At 38.8% G+C, this 15923-nt stretch overlaps 1 non-coding gene across 1 annotated transcript; it reads left to right on the plus strand.

Moving 5' to 3' along the window:
- The first annotated feature begins 11454 nt into the window (after positions 1-11454).
- Positions 11455-11559, plus strand: LOC119621098 (small nucleolar RNA U13). Its single transcript, XR_005237621.2, has one exon. It is a non-coding gene; the product is annotated as a small nucleolar RNA U13 (small nucleolar RNA).
- The last annotated feature ends 4364 nt before the right edge of the window (positions 11560-15923 follow it).

The following is a 15923-nucleotide window of genomic DNA, read 5'->3' on the forward strand; positions in this document are numbered from 1 at the left end:
GCAATTCATGCTTCACATCATGTTATTTTAAACGATACCACAATGTAGATTCATAAATAGTGCTTTAAAATCTGTTTCCAATGTTGGTATCTTTTAAACAATAAACTGTAAGAAGTTCTATGCCCTTATACATTCTAATTCTCTGAAAATGCATTGCAGCATTTAAAGGTCATTAGCCTTATACACTCTTAGTGCACCATAAGCTTCTGTTGGAATGTGTTACATAATCAGAAACAAAGAGTTTCTCCCTCTCTCCTGCTGCCAGGCATTATACCACACAGAAGCAAAAGAGACTCACTCGCATAAAAATGTCTTTCAACGCTGATTAAATAGCAGTAAATTCTTAAAATTATTTCCTTTGGTTGTTATACATTTTGATTTATCCTATCTCCTACAGCAATTAATAGTAACAAACCACTCATATTAGCCAGATGGATGACTCTAAGATTAGTCTGAAGTTTTACCTCAATTATGGAAAAAGAAGATGAATTTGAGAAATAAATAAGAAAAAAATCCTTCTCTTAGGTTCTTTATTTTTAATTATTATTATACTTTAAGTTCTAGGGTACATGTGCATAACGTGCAGGTTTGTTACATATGTATACTTGTGCCATGTTGCTGTGCTGCACCCATCAACTCGTCAGCACCCATCAATTCATCATTTACATCAGGTATAACTCCCAGTGCAATCCCTCCCCCCTCCCCTCTCCCCATGATAGGCCCCAGTGTGTGATGTTCCCCTTCCCGAGTCCAAGTGATCTCATTGTTCAGTTCCACCTATGAGTGAGAACATGCGGTGTTTGGTTTTCTGTTCTTGTGATAGTTTGCTAAGAATGATGGTTTCCAGCTGCATCCATGTCCCAACAAAGGACACAAACTCATCCTTTTTTATGGCTGCATAGTATTCTATGGTGTATATGTGCCACATTTTCTTAATCCAGTCTGTCACTGATGGACATTTGGGTTGATTCCAAGTCTTTGCTATTGTGAATAGTGCCACAATAAACATACATGTGCATGTGTCTTCATAGCAGCATGATTTATAATCCTTTGGGTATATACCCAGTAATGGGATGGCTGGGTCATATGGTACATCTAGTTCTAGATCCTTGAGGAATCGCCATACTGTTTTCCATAATGGTTGAACTAGTTTACAGTCCCACCAACAGTGTAAAAGTGTTCCTATTTCTCCACATCCTCTCCAGCACCTGTTGTTTCCTGACTTTTTAATGATCGCCATTCTAACTGGTGTGAGATGGTATCTCATTGTGGTTTTGATTTGCATTTCTCTGATGGCCAGTGATGATGAGCATTTTTTCATGTGTCTGTTGGCTGTATGAATGTCTTCTTTTGAGAAATGTCTGTTCATATCCTTTGCCCACTTTTTGATGGGGTTGTTTGTTTTTTTCTTGTAAATTTGTTTGAGTTCTTTGTAGGTTCTGGATATTAACCCTTTGTCAGATGAGTAGATTGCAAAAATTGTCTCCCATTCTGTAGGTTGCCTGTTCACTCTGATGGTAGTTTCTTTTGTTGTGCAGAAGCTCTTTAGTTTAATTAGATCCCATTTGTCAATTTTGGCTTTTGCTGCTGTTGCTTTTGGTGTTTTAGACATGAAGTCCTTGCCCATGCCTATGTCCTGAATGGTACTACCTAGGTTTTCCTCTAGGGTTTTTATGGTATTAGGTCTAACATTTAAGTCTCTAATCCATCTTGAATTAATTTTCGTATAAGGAGTAAGGAAAGAATCCAGTTTCAGCTTTCTACTTATGGCTAGCCAATTTTCCCAGCACCATTTATTAAATAGGGAATCCTTTCCCCATTTCTTGTTTCTCTCAGGTTTGTCAAAGATCAGATGGCTGTAGATGTGTGGTATTATTTCTGAGGGCTCTGTTCTGTTCCATTGGTCTATATCTCTATTTTGGTACCAGTACCATGCTGTTTTGGTTACTGTAGCCTTGTAGTATAGTTTGAAGTCAGGTAGCGTGATGCCTCCAGCTTTGTTCTTTTGACTTAGGATTGTCTTGGAGATGCGGGCTCTTTTTTGGTTCCATATGAACTTTAAAGCAGTTTTTTCCAATTCTGTGAAGAAACTCATTAGTAGCTTGATGGGGATGGCATTGAATCTATAAATAACCTTGGGCAGTATGGCCATTTTCACGATATTGATTCTTCCTATCCATGAGCATGGTAGTTCTTCCATTTGTTTGTGTCCTCTTTGATTTCACTGAGCAGTGGTTTGTAGTTCTCCTTGAAGAGGTCCTTTATATCCCTTGTAAGTTGGATTCCTAGGTATTTTATTCTCTTGAAGCAATTGTGAATGGCAGTTCATTCATGATTTGGCTCTCTGTTTGTCTGTTACTGGTGTGTAAGAATGCTTGTGATTTTTGCACATTAATTTTGTATCCTGAGACTTTGCTGAAGTTGCTTATCAGCTTAAGGAGATTTTGGGCTGAGACAATGGGGTTTTCTAAATATACCATCATGTCATCTGCAAAGAGGGACAATTTGACTTCTTCTTTTCCTAACTGAATGTCCTTGATTTCTTTCTCTTGCCTGATTGCCCTAGCCAGAACTTCCAACACTATGTTGAATAGGAGTGGTGAGAGAGGGCATCCCTGTCTTGTGTCAGTTTTCAAAGGGAATTTTTCCAGTTTTTGCCCATTCAATATGATATTGGCTGTGGGTTTGTCATAAATAGCTCTTATTATTTTGAGGTATGTTCCATCAATACCGAATTTATTGAGTGTTTTTAGCATGAAGGGCTGTTGAATTTTGTCAAAAGTCTTTTCTGCATCTATTGAGATAATCATGTGGTTCTTGTCTTTGGTTCTGTTTATATGCTGGATTATGTTTATTGATTTGCGAATGTTGAACCAGCCTTGCATCCCAGGGATGAAGCCCACTTGATCATGGTGGATAAGCTTTTTGATGTGCTGCTGAATCCAGTTTGCCAGTACTTTATTGAGGATTTTTGCATCGATATTCATCAGAGATATTCGTCTAAAATTCTCTTTTTTTGTTGTGTCTCTGCCAGGCTTTGGTATAAGGATGATGTTAGCCTCATAAAATGAGTTAGGAAGGATTCCCTCTTTTTCTATTGATTGGAATAGTTTCAGAATGAATGGTACCAGTTCCTCCTTGTACCTCTGGTAGAATTCAGCTGTGAATCCATCTGGTCCTGGACTTTTTTTGGTTGGTAGGCTATTAATTATTGCCTTAATTTCAGAGCCTGCTATTGGTCTATTCAGGGATTCAACTTCTTCCTGGTTTAGTCTTGGAAGAGTGTAAGTGTCCAGGAAATTATCCATTTCTTCTAGATTTTCTAGTTTATTTGCTTAGAGGTGTTTATAGTATTCTCTGATGATAGTTTGTATTTCTGTGGGGTCGGTGGTGATATCCTCTTTATCATTTTTTATTGCATCTATTTGATTCTTCTCTCTTTTCTTCCTTATTAGTCTTGCTAGCGGTCTGTCAATTTTGTTGATCTTTTCAAAAAACCAGCTCCTGGATTCATTGATTTTTTGGAGGGTTCTTTGTGTCTCTATCTCCTTCAGTTCTGCTCTGATCTTAGTTATTTCTTGCCTTCTGCTGACTTTCGAATGTGTTTGCTCTTGCTTCTCTAGTTCTTTTAAATGTGATGTTATGGTGTCAATTTTAGATCTTTCCTGCTTTCTCTTATGGGCATTTAGTACTATAAATTTCCCTCTACACACTGCTTTAAATGTGTGCCAGAGATTCTGGTATGTTGTATCTTTGTTCTCATTGGTTTCAAAGAACATCTTTATTTCTGCCTTCATTTTGTTATGTACCCAGTAGTCACTCAGGAGCAGGTTGTTCAGTTTCCATGTAGTTGAGCGGTTTTGATTGAGTTTCTTAGTCCTGAGTTCTAGTTTGATTGCACTGTGGTCTGAGAGACAGTTTGTTAAAATTTCTGTTCTTGTACATTTGCTGAGGAGTGCTTTACTTTCAATTATGTGGTCAATTTTGGAATAAGTGCAATGTGGTACTGAGAAGAATGTATATTCTGTTGATTTGGGGTGGAGAGTTCTATAGATGTCTATTAGGTCTGCTTGCTGCAGAGATGAGTTCAATTCCTGGATATCCTTGTTAACTTTCTGTCTCGTTGATCTGTCTAATGTTGACAGTGGGGTGTTGAAGTCTCCCATTATTATTGTATGGGAGTCTAAGTCTCTTCGTAAGTCTCTAAGGACTTGCTTTATGAATCTGGGTGCTCCTGTATTGGGTGCATATATATTTAGGATAGTTAGCTCTTCCTGTTGAATTGATCCCTTTACCATTATGTAATGGCCTTCTTTGTCTCTTTTGATCTTTGATGGTTTAACGTCTGTTTTATCAGACACTAGTATTGCAACCCCTGCTTTTTTTTGTTCTCCATTTGCTAGGTAAATCTTCCTCCATCCCTTTATTTTGAGCCTATGTATGTCTCTGTGTGTGAGATGGGTCTCCTGAATACAGCAGACTGATGAGTCTTGACTCTTTATCCAGTTTGCCAGTCTGTGTCTTTTAATTGGAGCATTTAGTCCATTTACATTTAAGGTTAATATTGTTATGTGTGAACTTGATCCTGCCATTATGATATTAACTGGTTATTTTGCTCATTAGTTGATGCAGTTTCTTCCTAGCCTCAATGGTCTTTACATTTTGGCATGTTTTTGCAATGACTGATACCGGTTGTTCTTTTCCATGTTTAGTGCTTCCTTCAGGGTCTCTTGTAAGGCAGGCCTAGTGGTGACAAAATCTCTAAGCATTTGCTTATCTGTGAAGGATTTTATTTCTCCTTCACTTATGAAACTTAGTTTGGCTGGATATGAAATTCTGGGTTGAAAATTCTTTTCTTTAAGAATGTTGAATATTGGCCCCCACTCTCTTCTGGCTTGTAGAGTTTCTGCCAAGAGATCTGCTGTTAGTCTGATGGGCTTCCCTTTGTGGGTAACCCGACCTTTCTCTCTGGCTGCCCTTCACATATTTTCCTTCATTTCAACTTTGGTGAATCTGGCAATTATGTGTCTTGGAGTTGCTCTTCTCGAGGAGTATCTTTGTGGCGTTCTCTGTATTTCCTGGATTTGAATGTTGGCCTGCCCTACTAGGTTGGGGAAGTTCTCCTGGATAATATCCTGAAGAGTGTTTTCCAACTTGGTTCCATTTTCCCCCTCACTTTCAGGCACACCAATCAGACGTAGATTTGATCTTTTTACATAATCCCATACTTCCTTCAGACTTTGTTCATTTCTTTTTCTTCTTTTTTCTTTTGGTTTCTCTTCTCGCTTCATTTCGTTCATTTGATCCTCAATCACTGATACTCTTTCTTCCAGTTGATCGAGTCAGTTACTGAAGCTTGTGCATTTGTCACGTATTTCTCGTGTCATGGTTTTCATCTCTTTCATTTCATTTATGACCTTCTCTGCATTAATTACTCTAGCTATCAATTCTTCCACTTTTTTTCAAGATTTTTAGTTTCTTTGCGCTAGGTATGTAATTCCTCCTTTAGCTCTGAGAAGTTTGATGGACTGAAGCCTTCTTCTCTCATCTCGTCAAAGTCATTCTCCGTCCAGCTCTGATCCATTGCTGGTGATGAGTTGCGCTCGTTTGCCGGGGGAGATGCGCTCTTATTTTTTGAATTTCCAGCTTTTCTGCCCTGCTTTTTCCCCCTCTTTGTGGTTTTATCTGCCTCTGGTCTTTGATGATGGTGACGTACTGATGGGGTTTTGGTGTAGGCTTCCTTCCTGTTTGATAGTTTTCCTTCTAACAATCAGGACCCTCAGCTGTAGGTCTGTTGGAGATTACTTGAGGTCCACTCCAGACCCTGTTTGCCTGGGTATCAGCAGCAGAGGCTGCAGAAGACAGAATACTGCTGAACAGCGAGTGTACCTGTCTGATTCTTGCTTTGGAAGCTTCCTCTCAGGGGTGTAAGCCACCCTGTGAGGTGTGGGGTGTCAGACTGCCCCTAGTGGGGGATGTCTCCCAGTTAGGCTACTCAGGGGTCAGGGACCCACTTGAGCAGGCAGTCTGTCCCTTCTCAGATCTCAACCTCCGTGTTGGAAGATCCACTGCTCTCTTCAAAGCTGTCAGACAGAGTCGTTTGCGTCTGCAGAGGTTTCTGCTGCTTTTGTTGTTGGTTAGCTGTGCCCTGTCCCCAGCGGTGGAGTCTACAGAGACAGGCAGGTTTCCTTGAGCTGCTGTGAGCTCCACCCAGTTCGAGCTTCCCAGTGGCTTTGTTTACCTACTAAAGCCTCAGCAATGGTGGGCGCCCCTCCCCCAGCCTTGCTGCTGCCTTACGGTTAGATCTCAGACTGCTGTGCTAGCAATGAGGGAGGCTCCGTGGGTGTGGGACCCTCCTGGCCAGGTATGGGATATAATCTCCTGGTGTGCGTGTTTGCTTAAAGCACAGTATTGGGGTGGGAGTTACCCAATTTTCCAGGTGTTGTGTGTCTCAGTTCCCCTGGCTAGGAAAAGGGATTCCCTTCCCCCTTGCACTTCCCAGGTGAGGCGATGCCTCCCCCTGCCTCAGCTCTCACTGTTCGGGCTGCAGCAGCTGACCAGCACCGATTGTCTGGCACTCCCTAGTGAGATGAACTCAGTACCTCAGCTGAAAATGCAGAAATCACCGGTCTTCTGTGTCGCTGGCGCTGGGAGTTGGAGACTGGAGCTGTTCCTATTCGGCCATCTTGCTCTGCCTTTCTCTCTTAGGTTCTTGGGTTTTCCCCCCCTTTTTTTTAGTTCTGATTTTATTCTTTTGCAGTTTTAGAACAGAATATGTTACTGCTGCTCAACTCTTGATGAATACAAAAAGCCCACAATGGGTGTTTATTTGATCTAACACATGATTAATGTGGTGAATTGCATGTAGTCCCAACTTTTTAAATCTCTGTGAAGAATTACATTTCTGTCCACAGGCATGTCACCGTTAAAAAATGAGCCACCTAATAAAAGAACACACAGTATATTAATATGTAATTTCCTTCCCAGTATGAATGCTAATTACTGACAGTGCAGACCTTATGCTTGGTCCTTGATATGGATAGACTTTCGAGCTATCTTTGTTGGTGTCATCAGTCTTACTACTCCATTCACCCACATTTTCATTTTAAAGACTCCTGAAGATAAGCAGGGGGGCTATTTAGTGGTTTTCTAGACCTAACGTGATTTAGTTTACAAACCTGTAAGGCAGGGAGGGGTAAGTATTTTCTCACTTACTTCCAGAAATTAATTTGGTTTGCATGAAAAGAAATGTCATTATGTTAAATAATTCCCCTCTTGAAAGTACTTTCTCTGTTGCTTTCTGGCAGTCTCATTAACCTGTAAAGATAATTCAGTTGCCTAACATTTTTTTTTTCTTGTTAGCTTCCAATTGAGCATTAGTAAATGTGAGGTTTCTACAAAGTATAGAAGTTTCAAATGTTCATCTCAATTGTTGCTTGTTGGTTTAGGTTTCTCATGCGGTTTTCTTAATGCCAGGGTCTGGTAGGAGGGACTAATTGTCACATACAGCCTTCATTGTGTGACCCAACCATATAGCTCCCTTTCTTCTTCAGGCCCTTATATTTACTCCACTATCAGTATCCCACAAATTATTATATCACAAATTATTATAGAAAGAGCTTTTAATAATGTATTAATCCTCAAAATCAAACTCTTGACCACTTATTAGTCCTTCAAACTATTTGATATCAAAAATAAATCTAAAGCTCTTTGAGGAGACTTTTTTTAAAAATCACATTAAATTCATCTTTACTCCCTCACTGCATAGCATAGTGTCTGAGATTTATAGAAAGCTCTAGTTATCTTAGCCATCATCTTGCCCAGCACTGAACTTTATTCAGAAATGCTTATGATCAAGTACATGACAATCAGTTTGATGACTGCTCAAATTAAACCAGTTGTCCATTGGAAGTGGCTTAAAAATCTAACTTTGTACTACTTTGATTAACATATGCCTCTGAGGGCAGGGAGTGCAGCTGACCTCATCTGTTTCTAAGATTGAGAAAAGTGACACCTTGTCTTTTAATAACTAAAATTTTAATTTAATGAGATCAGAGTTCAGCAAATGTTATCAGAAATTTTTTATGGGTCAGAAAAAGAAGAAAACCCATTACAAGGATGCCTACAATTTAAAGCAATACCATTGAAGAATACAAAGACACAGCACGATGTCTGGAAGCTGAAAAGCCATCTACCATGCCTAGTGTAAGGACATTCAGTGACAATAGTTGATAAATGATAATACGCTGGGAGTGGAAGAAAAGCGAAGTCTGTAAACTAAGAAACCTGCCTGTGAGTAACTTTACCTTCAAAGTAGACAAGTAAAAAATCAAGCCACTGAAAATTTCCATAGCAAGAGATATTAACAGGCCTGTATTAGTCAAAGTTGTTTTCTGTTTCTTTAGCTCCACTCAAACTCCTCCCAGGTCCCCAGGCTGCCACCCCCAGGATACCGGACGGTTTTGGACATACAATGGACATTCAGGTAAAGATTTGTTGTTGAAACGTACTTGTGCTTAGGTAACTACACTTGCACTTTTCATCTGTTAGCTTAGATGATGTGCAAATTGCAGCCCTAAAAATACTCAAGGCTACTAGCCTTAGAATAAACTGTGAAAGGAAAGTACATAAATGTAGATATAACCTATCAGAAGTTGAGAGGCTCGTTTCAGGACTGGTTATTTACGTGTTTCTGTTTTTGTTTTAATATTCTCAGGCAGTAGTTCAACTTCCAAGGGAACTCTTAGCCTCCAAGCTTTCCTGCTGTCTATGTTCTTGCTTTTCCTGTGAGAATTTCTCTGGGCCCCTGTGAGCTCTTGGAACATGATTGAGATTCCTCCCAGATTTATTTCCACTGTATCCTGTAATAACCCCTTCTCCTCTCCCATTCTTGGAATTTACCTGAGTGATTCTTTTCCTTGAAACCCAAAGTTTATCATCAACATACATAGAGAAAGCTTTATGTTTTTAATTCAGACATGCTAAAAAGTAAGATAGTGGCCCGGGGCGGTGGTTCATGCCTGTAATCCTAGCACTTTGGGAGGCCCAGGAGGGCAGATTGCCTGAGCTCAGGAGTTCGAGACCAGCTGGGCAACATGGTGAAACCCCGTCTCTACTAAAATACAGAAAATTAGCCAGTCGTGGCAGCAGGCACCTGCAGTCCCAGCCACTCAGGAGGCTGAGGCAGGCTGGGAGGTGGAAGTTGCAGTGAGCAGAGATTGCGCCATTGCACTCCAGCCTGGTAACAGGGTGAGACTCCTTACCAAAAAAAAAAAAAGATAGTGTTTGATATTAATCATTAGTGTTCAGACTTCTTTTATACAGTGTGTACATCTTTTGATAAACATTAGCTGAAAATATTTGATTCTTAAACTTCAATAGTTTACCAAGTAACAAACAGCTACTGCTGATCCATCTTAGAATATTGTCACATGTATATAACATGATAAAGTCCTCCCCAAAATTATCTGCTTGCTATGATGTCCCAGTAATTAATCTTGTAAACTTTCCCTAAACAACATGCTTTAGAGAACCGAATCACCCTGCACTATCCAATGTCACCCTAGTTTAACCCCCAAGTGGTCCAAACCCCTTATTTCTCTTGCTTTGTACTCACACAACAAAGGAATGTTTTATAAAATAATATCTATTGATTTCTAACTCTGATGCATGAAATCAAGAGAAAATGGGAGAAAAGGGGCCAATTTTGGAAAGGAAATGGAGAGAAAAATGCATCTGAGCCAGAAATGGACATTTTGTAGCGGCTGGTTCCACTTCATCATTTTGTCATTTTGTCTCTTCTCTTCAACACCAGACTTTACATATTTTCTTACAATTTTTACAAAGCATGCATGGTTGCCTTCACATCCATAAAGAAAATATTCTACCTGTAAGGATGGCCAAGTGGTCTCCAAAGACCCACACAGGCTTGTTTGTGTTTATTCTTTCAGCAGTAAAAGAGATAATGTAAAACGTCAGTGGTCCATTGGTCTTCTAATGCTACTCTTATTTTTCTAAGTGTGTGCCTGAAACATTTGTCTTTACCATGGCTTGGGCATAGAGTTGAAGCATGTGCCTTCTGTAACAGCTTTTTCATTTAATTATTTTATTTGCTGATTGACTGCTTCATGTCTAGTGGTTGTGGTCTAAAAGTGTTTCTAGTTTGTTTACTTATTTATTAATTATTTATTTATTTATTTATTTATTTTTCCTTGCTAAATCTAAATGTTTGTATAGCTTGACCTGTTTTGAGGTGAAATTCTAGTAATTCTTAAAAATTGCATATATTCCACATATATGAGTGTATATGTAGAATCAGATATATATAAGTGTATATATGTATATGCTATGGTTTGGCTCTCTTCCCACCCAAAATCTCATCTTGAATAATAATCCCCAAATGCCCACACATCAAGGAAGAGAGCAAGTGGAGGTAATTGAATCATGAGGGCAGTTTCCCCCATGCTGTTTTCATGATAGTGAGTGATTTCTCATGAGATCTGATGGTTTTATAAGTATTTGGTAGTTTCTTCTGCACTCATTTTCTTTGCTGCCACCCTGTGCCTTCTGCCATGATTGTTAGCTTCCTGAGGCCTCCCCAGCCATGTGGAACTGTGAGTCAATCAAACTTCTTTTCTTTATAAATTACCCAGTCTCAGCAGTTCCTCACTGCAGTGTGAGAACAGACTAATACATTATATACATGCATGTATATATACACATATATATATGGTTCTACCCATTTGACTTGTTGTCTTGTCTCCTGAACTCTGCCCATTTTATGGGTCGTTCCTACTCACTTTATGTCAAACAATTAAAGTCAAAGATTTTAAGGCTTTAGTACATTCTAGTCTTTGTTATTTAGTGGTGTGTTTAACTTATCTACTAGGTTATGATGATGCTAAACATGGGAGAAGATCCAAACATTCAACTAAAAGTTTCACACGAGAAAACATGGAAAGACCACTGTATTCCTCCAACAAAGAAAATAAGTATGAATTGCCAAAGAGTGATAGACACTGGTAGTTTACTCAAATCCTGGGAAGCATTCCCAGTGACAGAATTATGGATTGTCCTTTCTGGGCCAAATGCTGTAGACATGCCTGAACTCTAAGTGCAGGAGGACCCATTATAGCAACAGTTATCAACTAACCTCTTGTCCATAGACCATGGTCAAACACCTTGTAGTAAGCAGGTGCTCCTGGCTGCAGCTTCTATCTGGTGACTGAGTGGTCAGAGCACAACCAGTGGCAACTCTCTGGTAGTCATCTGAACGTCTTTTAGAGAGTGGAGGACATTCAGATTGCTGGATTCTCTTCGGCTCTCATGTATTCTCTCTTTCAACGTTTTTCAATGACTCAGCTCAGCTCCTGAATCATCCTTATTCTTTAAAAATAAAAAACATACTGACAGTATTTATGCCATCTAATCTTTCTTAAAAGTATTGGTGGGAAGATTCTTTTGTAATGTGTAAAGTGTAACGATTGGGTTTTTATGCTCACGTGTGAGATGTGCCTCCCTCAAACCATGTTACAGTATAAGCACATTACCCATCTGATATGAAAACATGTAAGTATTGATGGGAAGCTCTCCTTTAAGTGATGTTCATTTCACTGTCCAGAGCCTTAAGTAACCGTCCAATTTATAACAATTTAATATTTCAAAGAAAGGGATAAATCTGGGTTGATGTGTTTATTGTTTGTTTTTTGTAGCACTACCCACTTTCTATATCAGTAGCAAATTTTTTAACATAGAACACCTATAAAACGAAAATGTTTGGAATAGGAAAAAATTATCTCAGATTTCAAAATGAGACAGAGTTTTTTGCTTCTTTTCAGCAATTGTTTTGTTTCCCTTACAGAGAATTGAGAATAATATCAAGTTCATCTCTTTTATTTGACTGCTAGAAAGCTCAGAGCCAAATTTGCAGCCTACCTCAAGTGAATAATTTATATTTCAGACCGTTTATTATATATACTACCATTTTCTAGGGTTTTACTTTTCTACTTTCTTTTTCTCTTCATTCTGATTTCTTTTTTTTTCACTCTTATGGTCCTATATACTCACACATTTTAAGGTTTTTGTTGTTGCTGTTAATGAGGTAATTATGCACATAGAATAACAAGTGTATACACATGTGCATACACAATAAGAAAAGTTGCTCAGAGTATAATCAAACTCTTCTTTCAATGTCCCTGTATGATACGATAACACTTGAGTACAGAGTGACACACCAAGGCAAGAACGTGTGATCATATCTGCTGGTAGTGTAATTATGTGAAAGAATATCAGAGGATATAACAAACCTTTCGACAGCACCCAGATCTCACCTGCAGGGATATAAATCACTGCCTGCTCTTGGCTTATCTCTGTTCAACTGGTCACCACAATCCTGAGTAATTTCAGATGTCCCCAAACAATCAGTAGTCCTAATAAAAAGAAAGATTGTAAAGGAGAGAGAAATGAGGAGAGGGTACTGAGACTAGCAAACACAAACACTAGTGGCCCAATAATTGACTTCCTATTGACAAACATCATGACGAGTGAATTATTCACTTCTCTGATATTTCTGTGTTACGGTTCCCTGAGATGTATGTTTGTCATGTTTTCTCTTTTAAAAGGGCTAAAAGACTATTTTGTTTTTCTGGTTTTAAGTCTTTTTTTTCCCCTGCTGGCAATATATGGTGATGCTTTTGAATACACTTTCTTCTTCTTCCCTCAAGTGACAGTGATTAATTCATCTTGCCCTGAAACCATTATTACAACAAATCACCCAGCATCACCAATTCGGGAAGCATATTCCAGTCATCTTCCTAGGGGGTTAATGCAGCTGGAAACAGGTCCACTAAATTGAGGTGACTGTCCCTGGAGAACGGTGAAGGACTGAACAGACTCACTGCCATTAGTATCACTTCTCTGACAGTGGTAATTTTTACTTTGATTCTGCATGTCAGCTAGTGTGCCCAGCAACCACATGACAATGAAATAATGAGATGGCAACTTCTCCTCTGCCCAACCCATGGCCCAAGCCCTGTCTCTGGGAATCCTGCCAGGTACTTTTACTTTGCAGTCGCCTGCTTCATGCCAAGGAAGAGCGAGAAGAATTTGTCTTTTCACTACAAGATGCATTGCTTTCTCTTTGCTGCACAAGTTGGGAAGATTCTACTAGGAATAATGCAATATACCATAGGGTGAAACTTAGATGAGGGGGGCTGAATAAATGTTTTCAAGAGTTTCTACCCTAAGGATTTGAATATGTGTTCTGCAGGAGGGAGGAGAAACGATGGGGAGTTGTGTTGATAAGTTAATAACTTAAGGTAGTTTACAGACAGGCAAACATTCTTTCTCTGAGATCTTAACTGACTCCAACACTGTGACACCAAAACTTGCTTAAATACTGAAAGCAACGTTTCCTTTCTTCTGCTAAGAATTGCATCCCATATATTTTTTGCTAAGATGTATTTAGGATCACATTGCAGCTTCCTGAAGAAAGTAATCTGTCAAGAACTTCAGCCGTCCTTCTGAGAAGGAAATAGAGGATCAATGTACACTCTTCCTAAGAGGCAAGTAGGAATTAGGGACAAGTCAGACTGGCCCTGAAATACTCAGAAGAAAGTCAGTTCCTGACTTTGAATGCAAGATAATGTTCATCTGTCCTGAGTATTATAATTCCTTGGTCATTGCGGCAACCTTATTGTTTGACTCACTTGGTACATTTTTCCCTTGACTTCCCTTCATTAGATGCCTGTAAAAGCCAAATACTCACGTCTTCAGCCTCACTTGCAGATGGGAGTGATCATTTTATACAATTCTGGCCAACAAAACCCAGGCAAAATGACCAAAAACCTTGAAAGAAAAGTGGCTGAGAGCAAGGGTGGGGACAATTTGGGTGAGGCAAGGTGGGATAAATTGGTTATTTTTCCTGATAAAAGAGCAAATGCTCCTGGCCTGGCTCATTTTCCCCATTTTCCCTTCTTACTGCATCAAATGAAATCTCTATGTATGATACGGTGGCAGCCATCTTGCAATCATGAAGCAACGAGCATGGGAATTAAAGCCACCACATTAATCATGTTAGAGTGGAAAAAGAGGAAAAAGAAAAAAGAAAAAAAAAAAAAACACTAAGTTTCTTGTGACACCACTAGGCAGCCAAAAAATGCCAGAACTGTATAATCCTAGACTTTTTGTTATGTTGCAAAAATAAATTCTTATTTGCTTAAGATACCTTTCGTTGGATAAGCTGTTAGCTGCAGCCAAAAACATTCCTAATGAATCCCATAAGCATGGCCAAAAGTTTACACATTTGCAAAACCCAAACTCACTGTGGATGAAATAGCTTGTCAATGCTTATGAAATTCCAGAAAGCTAGAACTTGAGGAGTAAATAATGTTATACCAAATTCTCATCAGATCAAAGACTTCGAATTAGTAGGAAAAAGCAGAATGTGAACAGCTAGCTCCTTCCAACATTCACCTCTTTCCCTCAGATGAAGCCTCACTGGTTCCGGAGAACTGGAGTAGAAAGGCAAAAAATCTTAAAGTATAGCCCACTTAGATGCATAAGTTCTCTGTATCCAGATATCTATGAAGCCACAATGTCTTTCTTGATCTCGAGATTCCAATAAAGATATATTTAAAGTTCTACTTAAAATACATAGTACTTACCCATTCTTGTAGAGACTGTGCATTGTCAGCTATCATGTTATACCATTAGAAATAAGCTCTTGGCTGGAGCTATGTAAAACACTGAAATTTTGTATTTGGTCAAAGGGAAATGGTGCATATGAGAAAGAAAATCTGGCACTTAGCAGAAAGATTCATTGCTGACATTTTCATTTGGTTGTTATGGTGAGAAAATTCACAGTCAGTGGCTGTCAAATCCCAACATACATGAGTTAACATGCTCCAGTAGTTGACAGATGCACTCATTTTTACCTTCATAAAAGAGAGCAAAACAGGGTAGGGGGAGCGTGCAGCAATGACCAAATCTAATTCTTCCTGACACTCATGGTTATGAAGTTTGGGGCAAATGTACATGTTAACCCCTAAATAAACAAAGACTTCAAAGAATGGGAAAAGGCCATAAAGGGATAAAAGGAATCCTAGAACTACACATTCACCCTTCTTTTCATTCCACTTCAACTTCTGCCTCCACCTTTGCCAAGTCTTATCAGATGAGTGCTATAAGCAACATAATTTATGTAAATAGAATCCATTATGCAAATGCTTCCAACTTGCTTGCTACTTAGAAATTTTGTTCTTTTATGTTTAAGAAACATAGCCTTTATCCCCTGGAATAGACAGATTGGTTATGTTTATGTTCTTAAAGCCTTCTGCTACTGTTCCGGGCTTTGAGGAAAAATTATTTTTTATTTTAAAAAATGTTTTGCCTTGCTTCTCATCCCCTTCTGTAAAAATAGCCTCTTTGTTTAATTTGGTGGTTTGTACACAGGCTTAATGACTGCAGTAGTGTAATAGAACCTTGGTAAGAAGGGTAGTACACAGAGGTAAACGCATAGATTATACCTTCTACTCTAAAGGGAATCTGTTGTTTTATTGGATGTGTATGAAACTGAGTAATTCAATTAATTCAGAGATCTCTGTGAGCTTTTGTCCCTGCTTTGTTTAAGTTATATTTTCAAATGTGAACTCGACGAAATTCTTGTTTGGAGCCATAAATAGAGAAGCAGAAAAGTATATGCTCTTTGTGTTCATACTCTCTCTATGCCTTAAAATGGCAAGCCAAATTATAATGAAATATAAGACAACATGTTCCACTCTACACAAGGACATATTTAAAAAAAAAAAAAAAAAAGAAAAGCTCTTTCTGCTAACGTAAACTGCATTTTGTAATTTCTTATTTATATGTGTGCACATATATAAAGTATAATACATAGAAGAGGCAAAAGGCATAATGTCATGAAA

This window comes from Chlorocebus sabaeus, chromosome 7, assembly GCF_047675955.1.
Source record: "Chlorocebus sabaeus isolate Y175 chromosome 7, mChlSab1.0.hap1, whole genome shotgun sequence".
Classification (NCBI taxonomy): domain Eukaryota; kingdom Metazoa; phylum Chordata; class Mammalia; order Primates; family Cercopithecidae; genus Chlorocebus; species Chlorocebus sabaeus.